We start from the raw sequence: 15,709 nt of genomic DNA, 5'->3' as shown, positions 1-15,709 counted from the left end.
GTCGAATTTTAAACCTGTCAGTTGAATTTCTGAACCCCGCGACTCGCGGGGTTTGGTGCCTTGAATACCGCAACTCGCGGAGGGGACCTGACACCAACAGGAAGCCCTAATCCTGCATTTATTACGGAGTATTATTAATTATTATTAATTAATTTGTAATTAGGGTTAAATATTTAATTAATTTAGTATTTAATTTAAGTTTAAATTAATTTGTATATTTAGTTTATTAAGTTTAATTAAATTGTAAAATTAATAGTTTTAATAAATAAATAATATAAAAATAATATTTTTATAAAAATTGTACTTTTTACAACTTTTTGTATATTTTTATATTTTGTCCCTTTTTAATTGTTTTAGCGTAATATTTGTATTTTTAGCTCATATTTAGTTTTAAACTTAGTTTTTGCCATAGTTATTTTTACTTCTAGATTTTTAGGCTTTGCCGTAAAATCCCTTAAGTGCTTTTTCTTTAGACTAAGATTTAGGTGCTTTAGAATTTTGCGACGCCTTTTTAAGTTTTAGTTTCTTTTTAAGTTATTTCCATTTGGGATTTAGTTTTCCTGTAAGCTTTAATATTTTTAGACGACTTTTACCTATGTATCAATTATCATTCCAATTAGTAATCTCAATTTGCGATTATAATGTTAAATTAGTTGTAGTAATAAGGTTAGGTTAGTCAAGTGTTTTTTTTTTTTTTTTTTAGTTTTATAAGTTTCTTATATTTTTCCGTCACCTTTTATTTTTCAACCATTTTTCTTTTTCGACCTTTTTCCGACGAACTCTTTTTCTTTCTTATTTCTCGCTATTCTAGTTTTAGGACATAGATTTTTATTCTACTTCTTATCTAAATTTCTTAAAATTACGAAAATTTATTTTAAGTGGTTAAATTGATAGACATCAAAATTTTCTGGTTCGTAGTAATAGTTGGATTTGTACGTGGACCGGGTTATTGGAGCCAAACAGTCCTCAATTATATTGAGACCAAACGAATCCTGCCCCTCTGCTGCATCTTTTGGCTATTCGAAACGTGGGCAAAATCAGAAAAGTCTATTGATTGGATAACTTATTATAATTTTTCTTTCCTTTTTAAAACTAATAGGATATTCAGTGAATGCACCGAGCAAGACGATCACCACCTTTTGTACGTTCACCACCTGTAACTAGATCAAGACATTTAGCAAATATTACTGCCGTTGATTTTTCTTTAGAATCGTCATCCAGTCGACCAAGTACTCCAGTTCAAATTTCCGATAATCCATTTTTTGAACCCGACCTCACAATTGAGAATCCGGAGAATATTCAGGAACGATTCGTAGATCCTGAACCACTAAACTTTCCTCCGGAACCACCAATCATTCAAACAGAGATTGTTGAGGAACGAACCATTAAATCAGAATCCTCTAGTGATTCCGATTCAACAAGTTCAATTATGGAGAATCTGGAACCTTTAAGTATGGAAGACCGAATGAGAGCTAAACGCACTGGCCAAGGTCACGCAATTACTCATCCAGACATTAATGCGCCAGATTATGAAATCAAAGGACAAATTCTACACATGGTGACTAATCAATGCCAATTTAGTGGTGCGCCGAAGGAAGATCCAAATGAACATCTACGTACCTTTAATAGGATCTGCACACTATTTAAAATCCGAGAAGTGGAGGATGAAGAGATATATCTCATGTTATTTTTCGGGACTTTAAAGGGAGAAGCCAAAGATTGGTTAGAATCGTTACCTGAAGGGGCGATCGATACATGGGACGTTTTAGTTGAAAAATTTCTTAAACAATTCTTTCCGGCATCTAAAGCCGTAAGACTTCAAGCAGAAATTGTTACGTTCACACAGAAACCGAATGAAACTCTATATGAGGCGTGGACAAGATATGGAAAGTTGTTAAGAGGATGTCCGCAACATGGTTTAGACACCTGTCAAATAGTACAAATATTCTACCAAGGATGCGACATCACTACAAGGAAAGACATAGATATAGCAGCTGGTGGTTCTATTATGAAGAAAACCGAAACTGATGCTTACAAAATTATTGATAACACTGCTTCCCACTCACATGAGTGGCACCAAGAAAAAGATATCGTTAGATCATCTAAAGCAGCTAGAGCCGATTCTAGCCATGACTTAGATTCCATTTCCGCAAAGATAGATGCTGTCGAGAGACGAATGGAAAAGATGACTAAGGATATTCACTCAATACGAATTAGTTGTGAGCAGTGTGGAGGACCACATTTGACCAAAGATTGTCTCAGTATTGAATTAACAATGGAACAAAGAGAGAATATTTCATACATAAACCAAAGGCCTGGAAATAATTATCAGAATAATTATCAACCGCCAAGACCGATTTACAATCAAAACCAGAATTATAACAGAAATATTCCATACAACAACCAACAAGGTCCTAGCAATCAACAAGTATCCAATAATACTTACAATCAGCAAAGACCTAATTTTCAAAACAAACCACCACAACAAACCGATGATAAAAAGCCGAATTTAGAAGATATGATGAAGCTAGTTGAAACTCAAACACAGTTTTTCACATCTCAAAAACAAACCAATGAACAAAATGCTCAAGCATTTAGAAATCAACAAGCTTCTATTCAAAATCTGGAACAAGAAGTAAGTAACCTAGCAAGGTTAATAGGTGAAAGAAAACCGGGAAGTCTACCTAGTGATACAAATGCTAACCCCCGGAATGAAACAGCTAAAGCCATTACCACAAGAAGTGGTACAACACTTAAACCACCTGAAATACCTGTAACTTCTGATGAAGCTATTCCTACTCCACAAGAACCACAACCTGATCAAGATAAGGAAAAAGAACCGGTAGTTGAAAAGGTTAATGAAGATAACACAGCTAAGGATAAACCTTATGTTAAACCATACCAACCACCACTTCCTTACCCGAGTAAAATGAAGAAAGAGAAACTTGAAGCCGAGCAATCCAAATTCTTGGATATGTTTAAACAGATAAATGTAAATCTTCCTTTCATTGATGTGATTTCAGGAATGCCTAGATATGCTAAATTCTTGAAAGATCTAATCTCAAATAGAAAGAAAATGGAAGAACTCTCGGCTGTTACTATGAATGCTAATTGTTCAGCAGTGCTGTTGAATAAGATACCAGAAAAACTATCTGATCCAGGAAGTTTCACAATTCCATGTTTTCTGGGTAGTCTTAGTTCAATAGAAGCATTGGCAGACTTAGGTGCTAGTATAAATCTAATGCCGTATTCACTATACGCTAAACTAGACCTTGGAGAATTGAAACCAACCAGAATAAGCATACAACTAGCCGATAGATCAATAAAATATCCTAGAGGGATAATGGAGAACATGCTAGTTAAAGTTGGTACTTTAGTATTTCCAGTAGATTTTGTTGTTTTGGACATGGAAGAAGATTCTCAAGTTCCTCTCATATTAGGAAGACCATTCTTAAACACGGCTAAAGCAATGATAGACGTGTTCGGTAAGAAACTGGCCCTAAGTATAGAGGATGAGAGTGTTACATTTTCAGTTGATAGAGCAATGCAACAACCGCAATCTGCAGATGATACATGCTATTATATTCAAACTATAGATGCACATGCAGAATTATTAGAAGAATTTCCAGAATTACAAGGAACAGGAGAATGTTCTTTAGGAGAAGGTAATGAACAAATTGATGAAGCTGAAATGTTAGCTACACTTATAGCTAATGGATATGAACCAACAACAGAAGAAATTCAAATGCTAAAAGAAGAAGACAGATATCGATATAAATCATCGATTAAGAACCTCCGAAATTAGAGTTAAAGCCACTTCCAAACCATTTGGAATACGCTTATTTACATGGTGAATCTGAATTACCTGTAATAATATCGTCTTCTCTTACTGAAAATGAGAAATCACAACTCATTTCTGTGTTGAAAGACCATAAACCAGCCATTGCATGGAAGATTCATGATATTAAAGGAATAAGTCCTTCGTATTGCACACATAAAATCCTTATGGAAGAAGGTCATAAAACGTATGTGCAACGCCAACAAAGACTAAATCCTAATATGCAAGATGTAGTTAAGAAAGAGATTATTAAACTGCTAGATGCAGGTTTAATTTATCCAATCTCTGATAGTCCATGGGTAAGCCCAGTTCAATGCGTGCCTAAGAAGGGTGGCATGACTGTCATTACAAATGAGAAAAATGAGCTTATTCCTACTAGGACTGTAACAGGATGGCGTGTGTGTATTGATTATAGAAAATTAAATGACGCCACCAGAAAAGATCACTTTCCCTTACCTTTCATAGATCAAATGTTGGAAAGATTAGCCGAAAATAGTTACTATTGTTTTCTAGATGGATTTTCCGGATATTTTCAAATTCCAATAGCACCCGAAGATCAAGATAAAACCACGTTCACGTGCCCTTATGGTACTTTTGCTTACAAACGCATGCCATTTGGACTTTGTAACGCCCCTGCAACCTTTCAAAGGTGTATGATGGCGATTTTTCATGACATGATAGAAGAATGCATGGAAGTATTCATGGATGACTTTTCAGTCTTCGGTGATACATTTGAATCATGTCTAGTTAATCTTGAACGAATGCTTATTAGATGCGAACAATCAAATCTAGTTCTTAATTGGGAGAAATGCCATTTCATGGTTAAAGAAGGCATCGTTCTTGGTCATAAAATTTCAAAAGAAGGAATTGAAGTGGATAGAGCTAAAGTAGATGTAATTGCTAAACTTCCACATCCCACCAATGTTAGAGGAGTTAGGAGTTTTCTAGGGCATGCCGGTTTTTACCGACGTTTCATAAAAGATTTTTCTAAAATTGCCACTCCTATGAATAAACTCCTAGAAAAGGATGCTCCATTCATCTTTTCAGATGAATGTATCAAATCTTTTAATATTCTTAAAGAAAAACTCACTAATGCACCGATCATGATAACACCAAATTGGAATCTACCATTTGAACTAATGTGCGATGCAAGTGATTTTGCAATGGGAGCCGTTTTAGGACAAAGGATTGAAAAACGATTTCAACCTATATATTATGCTAGTAAGACGTTACAAGGAGCACAAACGAACTATACAACTACTGAAAAGAACTCCTTGCTATTGTCTTTGCTTTTGACAAATTTCGATCATATCTCGTTCTAGCAAAAACGGTGGTCTATACCGACCATTCTGCTCTTAGATACCTATTTTCAAAACAAGATGCTAAACCAAAATTAATCCGTTGGATCTTACTCTTACAAGAGTTTGATATTGAAATCCGAGATAAAAGAGGAGCAGAAAATCTCGCCGCTGATCATCTTTCTCGTCTTGAAAATCCCGAATTAGAAGTTCTAAATGAATCGGCCATACAAGACAACTTTCCTGATGAATATCTATTGAAGATAGATTATAATGAAATTCCATGGTTTACAGACTATGCAAACTATTTAGTATGTGGATTCCTTGAAAAAGGATTATCGTACCAAAGACGAAAGAAATTCTTCAGTGATATAAAACACTATTTTTGGGAAGATCCACATCTGTTTAAAAGTTGTCCAGATGGAATAATACGCCGATGTATATTTGGAGATGAAGCTAGTAAAATTTTAAATCATTGTCACACAGGACCAACAGGAGGGCATTTTGGGCCTCAACTAACAGCAAGAAAAGTTTATGATGCTGGATTCTATTGGCCTACAATTTACAAAGACGCACACCTTCTTTGCAAATCCTGTGATGCTTGTCAAAGGGCCGGAAAAATAAGTCAACGTGATGAAATGCCACAAAATGTCATCCAAGTATGTGAAGTATTTGACATTTGGGGTATTGACTTTATGGGTCCATTTCCAAAATCTCATAATAATCTATATATACTCGTAGCCATTGATTATGTATCTAAATGGGCGGAAGCACAAGCTCTCCCAACTAACGATGCACGAGTTGTAGTCAATTTTTTAAAACGTCTTTTTGCAAGGTTTGAAACACCGAAAGCTTTAATAAGTGATCGGGGTACTCATTTCTGTAATAATCAACTTGAGAAAGTTCTTAAAAGATATGGAGTAACTCATAAAATCTCCACCGCATATCATCCACAAACAAGTGGACAAGTTGAAAATACAAACCGAGCTTTAAAACGTATTCTAGAGAAAACCGTAGGATCAAATCCGAAGGAATGGTCCATTAAATTGGAGGATGCACTCTGGGCTTTTAGAACAGCCTACAAAACTCCAATTGGAACCACACCTTTTAGACTTGTTTATGGAAAAGCATGTCATCTTCCAGTAGAAATTGAACACAAAGCATTTTGGGCTTTGAAAACATGTAATCTTGATTTACATGAAGCCGGACGTCTACGATTAAGTCAACTAAACGAATTAGAAGAATTAAGGCATGAAGCATACGAAAATTCGTTAATCTATAAAGAAAGAACGAAGAAATGGCATGATAAAAGAATCAGAAGTTCAAAAGAATTTAAAGAAGGAGACAGAGTTCTTCTTTTCAATTCACGATTCAAGCTATTTCCTGGGAAATTGAAATCAAGATGGTCTGGACCATTCATAGTCAAAAGAGTTTTCCTATACGGAACGATAGAATTAATAAATTCAAATGGAATTGAATTTAAAGTTAATGGTCACAGAGTTAAACATTACATACATGGTCCGATGGAAGTTGACAATGAAGTTAATCATAATTTCACCACCCAAGAAAACCTTCAAAATGAAAACATAAATATGTTATCAACAACATATGAAAAATCAAAACTGGAATATAGGGAGGACTCAAATTTGAGTGATGAAGAAGAATTCCTATACAAACCTCCCATTCCAAGAAACGAAGAAAAATGTGAACAAGAAATTCAAATAGAAATGAAAGAATCAAGGAAAGAACACCCGAAAAAAGTTTACAAACCAACTCGACTTACTAAAGCAGGAGACCCGGGTGAATTTATCATTTCTTGCTTACTTAATGATGGTGCTGTATATAATGGACTCGCAGATTTAGGAGCAAGTGCAAATATTATGCCTCTTTCCTTATACAAAAGATTAGGCATGGGTAAATTAAAACCAACCAAAATAGGTGTTCAATCATTTGACCAAACCATTAAACACCCGGTTGGAATAGCAAATAATTTACTTGTTAACGTGGGAAGTTTGACCTTTGTTGCAAACTTCATAGTGATTAATATGGAGGAAAACCTTGATGTTCCTCTAATTCTAAGTCGCCCATTTTTAGCAACCACCGAGGCATTCATTGATGTAAGAGAAGGTAGAATGACACTTAGGGATGGTGATACATCGATCACCTTTGTGAACCGAAAGTTTAGATCTCCACAAACCAAAACTGTTAGGCCAATAAAAACGCATAAGTGTGGGGAAGATGAAGAAACACTTAATGATGATCCAATCACAAAGAATGCCGTTGACGATACGAAATTAGATGAACCCATTTTTAACAGTTCAACGAAGAAACTTTATAAACGGATTCACGATGCTAAGATTAAAGGAAACTTTAAGTTATATAACCGATTAATATCCAATTTATCGTCAAAAGAAAAGGCAATGTTAGTTGAATTTGTGAAAGTTACGGAGGAAATCAACAAATGGATTGAAGTAAAAGTTCAAGATATACAAGTTGTTGATGATTCAATTGAAAATAATGTTAATCATAATTTCAACACCACAGCTAACTAAGTGCGGGGAGAATCAAGTCTTTAAAGGATAATATGTATTTCTGTTAGAGTTAGATTGTCTGTTTTCGTGTAGTTCTCGAAAATGGAACCCGAATGGTTTTTCCCTAGCAGACCCTAAAGAACTAGTCTTCTCCCCCCATTCTAAATTTTTATTTTTTTTAGGTTTTTATAAAAATGAAGACTGCCTGTGAACTAAACCATGGTCTAATGCTACACGCTTTGATTACTAAACGTAATAATGACACACTACCAAGTGAAATAGTATCAGTAATCAGAGAAAGAATGGACGGAGTTAGAAAAGAATCCAGATGCGAAGATAATAAGTTACAATTTGGTAAAGGAAAATCAAAATCCGCAGCGAAAAGAAGAGCACGACACCTAGAAAGATGTCACAAATGCGGAAAATGGTCACATGGAGGTAAATGTTCAAATAATCAAACCTATTCAAACACCGAATTTGTTACCTTATGCAGAGACGGACCGTTCATATGTTTAGAAGAAAAGACACTGAATGCTCGAGGTTACGCCTATGTAGCTATGGAAAACCAATTAAACCGACTATCTTATGAATTGGATAGATCATATAACTAAGAAATCTATTTCACAGGTATGTCTGTACAGTTTTTATTTTTTTATTTTTAACCTTTTGATAATAAACGCTAATTTGTTCGCTATAAAGTATTAAATTGGTATTGAATAAAATTAGGTTTGGCGACCGAAATTATTGATATCATTCAAAAATTTATTACATCACTGCGAAATTTAACGTTTATTCTTAAGGTATAAATATCTTTAATCAATCAACCCAAAATATTTCAAAAATTCGTCATGAGTTAAATTAGGTCTTGGAACCGAAATTACTTTACCGAAAAGAGGGGCGCATATTTCTGATAATATTTGATTGATTAAAGTGGGATAAAAAGCCAAAAAGATTTTTTATTTTATTTTTACCATGTTTTTAAAATTAATATATAAATCTTAAATTAATATTGTAAACTTTGTAAAAACAATATATTTAAAATTGTAAATATTTGAAAAATTAATATAAGTTTGGTGTGAATTTATAATATGAATTTTTAAATTAAGTTTGGTGTGAATTTTTAATTTTTAAAATATGAATTTTTAATTTTATGCATTTCAAATTTTAAGTTTGGTGTGAATTTTTAATATTAATTTTAAATTTTATATTTAAATTGTGTGAATTTAAAAACAAAAATTTACTTTATCTCATTAAGTTAAAAATATGATTTTTAAAATTCGTCGTAAGTTGAAGACTAGGTCTTTGAACCGAAATTGCTTTACCCAAGGGAGGGACGAGAACTTTTATTATCATTATTTTTAATCTTATTGAATTAAAGTATGCCAAAAACATTAAAAAAAAAAAACCAAAAAAATCTTAGCCTTTAAAACAATCGCTACAAAAAGACAAATTTTAAAATTTTGTCGAAGGACGGACTAGGACATCGATCCGAAACGACCTCGTCCTAAATAACAAAGGAAACAAAAATTTTAAAAATTATTTACTTAATTGTTTTATAAGTTAATGATAAAAAAAAAAAAAAAAAGCAAACTCCGCGACTCGCGGAGTTTGAAGGGTCCAAACATCGCGAGTCGCGGGAGGACCAAAAATCAGAAAAAAAAATATAAACACCCGAACTGATCAGTCCCAACACAGAAAAAAAAAACCCTGCGAAAACTGCTCGAAAAAACCTGAAAAATACACCCCAAAATCACAATTTTTAACCGTTAATCATCAAATCTTTTGCTAAAATCATGTTGAGAAGGATGCTATCAAGGAATTACTCAAGAAAAACGGTAAATTTTACACCTAAACACCATTTAATCCTAAAATTAGTGTTCTTGAGCAATTTTTTCCCCAATTTGATTTTGATGCTTTTTAGTGTAATTAGGCTTAAATTGTTTATGTATTATGCTTGTATAACCTAGATTGATGCTGTTTAACATGATTAGAAGCCTTAAACTTCAAATTTTGAGTAATCTAGGGTTTGTGTTCTTGAGCAAATTTGGGGCTTTTTGATATAAACAGGTTATGGCCGATTTTTGTCATGAATTGTTGCTAAATTAAGTAGTGTAACATGTCTAGGTAGTTAAATGATCCAAATTTTGAGCCTAAACATGATTTTGAGAATTAAAGTGAACTTTTTCAAGTCCAAAAATTCATGAACTTGATTTTTGAAAGATAATGCCATTTGAAACTTGTTTAATTGCTAGTAATGATTATTTTGACATGTTATTTGAGTTGAATGCTTATGAACTTGGCGAACATTTTCGTATATGCTATTTTGAAAAAGTATAGATTTGATAAAAATGTGAAAATGAGCTTAAGTTTGATATAAATTGATCATGTCATTGTAATTATTTTGATTGATGATTTTGCTGACACTAATGCATATTTGGATGCACAAAAATTGTGTTTGATGTGTTTTGCAGACTGAAAGGGGTGAATCTTCATCCCAAGCTCGCAATGCTCCTGCTGAGAATGCAGAACAACAGGAGGTGGATAACTACTACAAGCAGGATATACCTCATCCAGTCATGACCTTTTCTGATATGCACTTGGAAGAGTTGCACCCGAACCTAAGATTTGACAGACTTTGGATAGATTATCCAAAATACCAAAGGGGTTTGCATACTCTTCATTCTAAGGTTGTTGAGGTACCGAGGGTCATAGAATGGGGACCCTTAGAAGCTGTAGAATTGGCCGGGCCAATTAGGGAATTACTTGTACAGAGGTATGGTAATTCTACTTTTAATGACTGGGTACGTTTATTCACCATGCGTAGACCTGTATATAAAGTATGGTGTGAAGAATTGTTGTGTAGTATAGAGTTGAATGATCGGGTAACTAGTTTAACAGATCGATCTTTTATTAGATTTTTGTTAGGCGGTTCGATGCGCCACATGTCTTTACTAGACATGGCTCAGGCTTTACGTATATATACGCCTGAGGAGTTAGCATCTGCCGATTGTAGAGGGTTGATACTAAATGGTAGAAAGATAGATGAAAATTTTGATACACACGGTGTGTGGAGTCAAATGACAAGCCATCACCGTTTCAAAGGGGGAAATTACTCTTATTTGGATATAGATAGAGCCGAATTAAGAGTGATTCATAGGTTTTTAGCTAATTCGATTACACAAAGAGGTAAGTACAAGGAAAAGGTAAATGAACAGGATTTGTTTTACCATATGTGTATTCGAGACCCACAAAGCGCTGTAAGTATACCATATTGTGTGGGTTATTATTTATCAGCTATGGTTAGGGGGATGCGACCGCATAGCATAATAGGAGGTGGTATTTTTATTACTTTGATTGGTGAATATCTCGGTGTGGATATAAGTCGGGGGGGATTATTAGTAGAAGAACCAGAACCCCACGATACTATAGGTTTAAATGTATACCATGGTGCGAAAGTTTTGAAGAGGCGAAATAACGCCGCAGTACAATACCTTGGTAGACATCCACAGGTTGAGAGAAACCAACAGCAAGGTAATGTAGGAGGGGGAAATGAGATGCAAGAAATGCAAAGGTTTATAGCTTCACAGGAGTACGAAAATGCTAGACAGAGAGCATTTGAAGATTGGCAAGTTCATCAGAACCAAATCATAGCTCATTGCCAACATATAGGTAGAAACTATATTCCTACACCGAAACCCATCTTCCCTCCCTGGTCTATAGAGATGCAACCACCGTATCCTACGTATAACCCTGCCGAAGCATTCTATTGCACCTATGGTTATGCCTGGAACCCCTATTGGTACCAGTATCATCCCTAGTCTACTTAGTTTTTTTTTTATTTTGTAATTTGTAATGTTGATACATTTAATACTTATGTTAATATTGTAATAGTTTTTATAATTTTCTAACTTTTATTCTTAGATTTTAATAATTTTTGAATGTGGGGTAATATACCAAACTTCAAAAATATGTATATATATTTGCAGTTTATCTTATGTACACAACAGGGTAAAACAACGCATTTTCAAAGACTGACATTAAGTTCAGCAAAAAGCAACTAATTTTGACGACAAGATGCAAAATATATGTGAAATAACAACGAGACGGAATGAACAAATGATGTGCACCATTTATCATTCAGCAAACAAACGCCAATATATTTGGAAACTTTGGTAAAAATTTAATCATTTTCACACAAATCACCCTCAATAATTTAAATTGTTACTGATTTCTTGCAAATGAGGGCATTGCAAGATCTTAAGTGTGGGAAGAGATTAAATTCTTTCGGATTTTAAAATTTTTACTTTATACACTTGGTTACCATTAAAAATACTAGTAAAACAGTAGTTGTATTAGAATCTAGTGCTCTCTGATAATAAAGAACAGCCCTAGTCTTATATACTGACTACCCAATTCTAGTAAAAATTTTCAAAATTTTCAATTAAATGAACTCAAAATCATGTTTATACATATTTATGAACGATAAAACTAGGTTTTAACACCGAAATTATTGTAACCTCGGAAAGGACATAAATTGAGAAACAAACCAAAATATTAAAATTCATTTAAAATGGAATAGAGGACGATAAAAAGGAAAATAAAAGCCAAGTGTGGGAAAATTTACCAAGTTATCTTAAACATATGTCACATATATCTGTAACAAATAACTGAAAATACTTTTGCTTTGAACTAAACTAAACTGTTCTACCCGATGAAAGAAAAGAAGAGATGGATCTACACGATGAATCAATTCCATCATTAAAAGGAAGTAAAGTCTTCCGAAAAAGAAACGCGCTTCTTGATTTAGGTCAGGAAGTTGTCGTCCAGACCAGCTGTAGGTTGACGAAAAATCTAGAAAAGTCATCACTAAAATCAGCAGAAAATCCACGGAACTCAGCATTAAACAGGGTCGCCAAGTGGTCAGATTTATCCTAACCATGAGAAGGATTTATCTCGTAAATGGGGGGGCACCATGCAAATTAGCTTGATAAGACTAATGAATCAGATCCCCAGAAAGGATAATCTCCTTAAAAGATCAAAAATCAGCTTTTAAGCCTGATATAACTCAATCCTTGAGATTGACCTTAAAGATTGAGAATTACAAACTCATGGAATTCAATGATATCTAAACTCGAGCTTGAACGAGAAAATATTTTGATCAAAATTATAAACCGATTTGTTTTCTGAAAACCCTATTTTCAATGCGTTCATTACCTTTGAACGTAAAATCCTAGGAATTCACCTGAAATTCATTAGGTCACCTGAACTAAATCGGGTGTTAACCGTAAGAACGGTGGTTGCATAGCATGGTCAAAGACAAGACCTTGTGCCAGACCGAAAAATCATAAGGGTGAGCTTTACTATTGCTCCTACCAAGGATAGTAATTGCGTCCGACACGTTATAGACCACAATTAAAAGCATGTCAGGGGACATTGCCTTAACAGTTGCTTGTACAACGCTTTCCTTTACAACCGGACGGTAGTTTACCGAAAGGTAATATACGGGACAAGTAAACTGGACGTGTTGCTTTCCTAATACAAGGTTAGCAAGTGGGTGACACAAAACCATAAGTTTTGAGCTAAAATTTTCAAATCTGAAACCCACCAAACCCACAAAAATATTTTGCAAACACCGGTAAAGGGTTATTCCGGAAAACTTATCTAGGGTAAAAACTAGATTTAATTTTCAAAAGATCAAATGTTTTCATAAAGATCCAATTTCCTTAATGGATCTAAATTTTTATAGTCATGTGGGACTGTAAACCATATCGTTACTACCATTGTTTATACCGCCGTATAGAAATCACTGATGTACAAAGTGTGAAGAATAAAGAAGTGATTCTAGTATTGCAAGACGATATTGCTAGCAACGCTCAAGTGTGGGAATATTTGATAATGCTAAAAACAAACATATATTTCATAGCATTATTCCTCAAGAAAGACAAGCTTTTAGTTGCAATTGTTCTATTTACAAGTGATATTCGTTTAAATAATAAAAGGTGAAGACAAAAGACAGATTCGACGAATTGAAGACGCAAACGACCAAAAAGCTCAAAAGTACAAAAGACAATAAAAAAGGTTCCACTTATTGACAAGAAACGTCTCGAAATTACAAAAGTACAAGATTCAAAACGCAAAGTACAAGATATTAAATTGTACGCAAGGACGTTCGAAAATCCGGAACCGGGACCAGAGTCAACTCTCAACGCTCGACGCAACGGACTAAAAATTACAAGTCAACTATGCACATAAATATAATATAATATTTAAATAATTCTTATAATTATTTAATATATTATATTTATAATTAAAACCGTCGGCAAGAAAGACTCCAAAAGGGACTGAGCTGTAATTTCAATCTCCGCGACTCGCGGAGTTTGAAGGCAAAAATGCCGCGAGTCGCGGAGCCCCAAAAATTTCAAAATCCCTATAAAAGCAAACGAATTCTGATCGCAAAAATTACCAAAAAATCGATCCATCTCTCTATCTATATCGTAACATAAAATACTATTAGACTATGTTTCGCGATACAGCGGCGCCAAAAATAACTTGATGTTTCGCGAGGTGTATATAAAATACTATTAATTTTTAGCAGGAAAAACTATTAAATACGATACAATTTTACACAAGATATTTATTTATTTAGAGAATGGATATACTTAAACCTTGCTACAACACTTATAGGCAGTGTACCTAATCGTACAGTAGTGTAGTTTTTAGTAAGTCCGGTTCGTTCCACAGGGAATCTTTTTAAACAAAGCTTAACGCTATATTAGTTTACTTTTATAAAAATACAAATATATATATATAAGTAATATTATTATTATAAAGGGGGGTTTTTACCGTTTAATGACCGGTTTGTCGATTTTAAAACTTTAGTCACAGTTAAAACCAAATGTAAAATATTAAAAATAAATACAAGACTTAAATTAAAGCGTAAAGTAAATAACGATAATGAAATTGCGAATAATAAAAGTGCGATAAAATAAACTTGCGATAATTAAAAAGTACGATAATTAAAAGTGCAATTAAATAAAATAACAATAAAAATGCGATAATTAGAAGTGCAATTAAATATAAAATAAAGGAAATTAAATATGAAATAAAATAATTATGCTTATTTAAACTTCCGTAATCATGATGTTTGACGTGTTGATTTTAGTTTTATGCCCATGGGTTAATTGTCCTTTGTCCTGGATTATTTAATATGTCCATACGGATTTGTCCATAATAGTCCATCAGTCATAAATATAAAGAGCGAAAGCCTTCGTCAAACTATTCTTATTCCCGAAGTCAAATATTCCAACTAATTGGGGATTCGAATTGTAACAAGGTTTTAATACTTTGTTTAATGAATACACCAGGTTATCGACTGCGTGTAAACCAAGGTTTTACTACTTTGTTAACAATTACACCAATTACCCTTGAATGTAATCCACCCCTGTTTTAATGAGTCCATTGACTATTAATCCATCCCCGTGTCCGGAAAATGAACAATAATTCGTACTTATAAATATCCCGCCCATCGTGTCTGATTAAGCGTATGTGGTTATATATAAATACGTCGAATTATAAGTTTGTATATTAAATTAACAAGGTATTGTTTAGTTAATATAAAACCCATTAATAGCCCATAGTCTAATTTCCACAAGTGTCGTTCTTTTATTCAAACCCCAATTATGGTACAAAGCCCAATTACCCAATTTTAGTAATTAGCCCAACATCATGATTACTTCGGATTAAATAAGCATAATAATAACTTAGCTACGAGACATTAATGTAAAAAGGTTGAACATAACTTACAATGATTAAAAATAGCGTAGCGTTACACGGACAGAATTTCGACTTATACCCTTACAACATTCGCTAACATACCCTTATTATTAGAATTATAATTAAAATTAAAATTAAAATATAAATAAATATAAATATTACGATATAGATAAAGAGATGGATCGATTTTTTGGTAATTTTTGCGATCAGAATTCGTTTGCTTTTATAGGGATTTTGAAATTTTTGGGACTCCGCGACTCGCGGCATTT

The sequence above is a fragment of the Rutidosis leptorrhynchoides genome, chromosome 1 (assembly GCF_046630445.1).
Source record: "Rutidosis leptorrhynchoides isolate AG116_Rl617_1_P2 chromosome 1, CSIRO_AGI_Rlap_v1, whole genome shotgun sequence".
Classification (NCBI taxonomy): Eukaryota; Viridiplantae; Streptophyta; class Magnoliopsida; order Asterales; family Asteraceae; genus Rutidosis; species Rutidosis leptorrhynchoides.
Note: the sequence above shows the minus strand (reverse complement) of the source record.